Below are 2341 nucleotides of genomic sequence, written 5' to 3'. Positions count from 1 at the left end.
ATCAAGACACTGAGACTCGTTCATTCTTAAATTAATGCAAGGGTGTCCGAAGTGGAATTTGAACCCACGCCTCCAGGGGAGACTGCGGCCTAAACGCAGCGCCTTAGACCACTCGGCCATCCTGACTTCCTTCACCAGAGGGTGAGATGCCTTTGTGTGCGGTATGCTTGAAGGGCAAAGAACGCTTGACAATTCACTAAGGACTATGCCAAACGTTTGCTCATAGCGACGAGCAAAAGTTCTTTTAATTCCTGCATAGCACTTTGTATTGCCTTGTTGCTGAAAATGTGCTATATAAATAAAATTACCTTTACCTTTTACCTTTTCCAATCTTGGGAAATGACCCAGGCTGGATTTGCAGATCTCCGTAAACTATAATAGCTGAGGTCGTGTTTGACGGATTTATCATTCTTTCGTGGGAGCAGAAAAAGCTCCAGTGTCTCTGCTGCCTGACTGCCGACTGACAACAGACTACATCAAAAACAGATTTTCTTACATGCAAAAATTTCAGGATTTTCTGATCCTGAAAAGCGGGCAAGTATATGGATCGGGTTTTCTGTCTGGAAGGTTGTTGGCAAACCTTCCAGAATACAATAAAGGTAATTATTTACGACAAAGGAACAGTGTTTTATTTTCAGCTGGAGACTACAATGACATTGTTTCTTATGTCCTCCAGAATGAGACCGTTGTTTATTTCCAGTCTAAGTAAAGAAACTAAATATGTGGTTAGAGGTTTTAGCAATGCTGTGAACTATTTACAATGTCTAAGTCGGCATACCTTCCAAGCGAGTTCACACTTGCTAAATGTTTTCATGTTTTGTCACATAAAAACTAATAACTTAATATTTGAACCATCTTTCACTTAATTTACAGAGACACATGTTTATAGGTGGTATGTCTCTGCTAGCTTTGCACATCTTGACATAAAATGCCCTCTTTTACAAGGGAGTATTAGCAACGGCATGTTTGTTGCACCGTAGATAAAAGAAATAATAATGTGGCTACATTGCAAAAATCTATTCCAGAAAAAAATTATGACTTTCTGATAGCAGAAAGTCATAAATTTGCAAGAAAAAATTATAATTGTCCATCAATAAACAAATAAATTAATTATATTAAAACTTGAATATTCTCTTACTGTACATTATAAAGTCATTTTTGCAACAACAACAAAAAAAATGCAAAAAGTTCTCTAAGGTTTGGTGGTAATTTCAGGAGATACATGTCTGGTTATTTTCCAAAATGTAAGAGGATATATGTGAGTTATTTTCTGTGTCAGAACAGCATCTCTATGAAAATATTTGTGTGTGTATATCTAAAAATTTACCACTTAAATAAGATCTATGGTATGTTTTGTACCAAATGTCCGACTTTATAATCTTAATAAGCTGACTATTTATCATGCTGGCTTTACAATGTTAGAGAATATTCCAGGTGTAATATTATAAATGTATACCCTTAATAATCAAAAAGACAAAAAAAAACAAATGTGTTGCAAATTTACAACTTTTCCACACGAGAGAATTTATTTATTTATTTAGCAATTATGCAGAATTCATTCAGGAATGTAGAATTATACTCCTCCGTGACCACATTTTTATTTTCTTTCACTCTCCAGTATGTTACAGGCCCAGCCTTTCCCTACGGGGGCGGTAGAGATCAGCATCTGGGGGTTAGAAGAAGAAGAAGAAAAAGAGCTGAGTGTGTTAGTTTTAGAGACTCTAGCTGTGCAGCTCGTTGTTCACCTTGCCAAGAAAAGGAATAAAGTTCTACAAGCTTTCATCTGCCTCCTCCTTGTTTGCCGCCAGCGGAGCAGGACCTTTAAGAGCTCGTTACCAGCAGACGAGCCAAAATAGACTTCCTTGGTAACAAGTAGCCTTACTTCTTTGTCACATTACATTTAATCCCGAAAGCTGAGACACCTACAAATGGCACTCTCCGGCTTCCATACATAACACTATTTCCCTTCAAAACAAACGTCAGTTTGTGCCTGTACAAGAAAGCGACCTGAAACAAGAGTTTACTGTAGAAGCGAATTACATTCAGGAAAACAAAACAAAACAAAAAAAAAAAAAAACATCTGGAGGCCAACGGGAAACAGACCGAAAATGTTTTCCAAGATGACCAGCGAGCAGGTGGTTTCAAACTAAGCCTGGATTACTTCTGAAATTATTACAGATTCCATAAAACTCTGTATTGTTCAGTTTGGTGAAGGGTAATTGTTTTTGTTTGTTTGCTTGTTCACTACATCAGACAGAATTGGTTATTCTACTCCACGTCACTTCAAATTTTCTAAAACACGGTTGAGAGAAAGCAGGCGCAAATCGTGACACCGCACCTA

At 37.4% G+C, this 2341-nt stretch overlaps 1 non-coding gene across 1 annotated transcript; it reads right to left on the bottom strand.

The window, feature by feature from the left end:
• Positions 1-43: 43 nt before the first annotated feature.
• Positions 44-126, bottom strand: trnal-uag (transfer RNA leucine (anticodon UAG)). Its single transcript has one exon. It is a non-coding gene; the product is annotated as a tRNA-Leu (tRNA).
• Positions 127-2341: the final 2215 nt, after the last annotated feature.

The sequence above is a fragment of the Poecilia formosa genome, unplaced genomic scaffold, assembly GCF_000485575.1.
Source record: "Poecilia formosa unplaced genomic scaffold, Poecilia_formosa-5.1.2 Scaffold287, whole genome shotgun sequence".
Lineage (NCBI taxonomy): Eukaryota > Metazoa > Chordata > Actinopteri > Cyprinodontiformes > Poeciliidae > Poecilia > Poecilia formosa.
The sequence above is the reverse complement of the archived record's forward strand: the minus strand, read 5'-3'. Positions and strand labels throughout refer to the sequence as shown.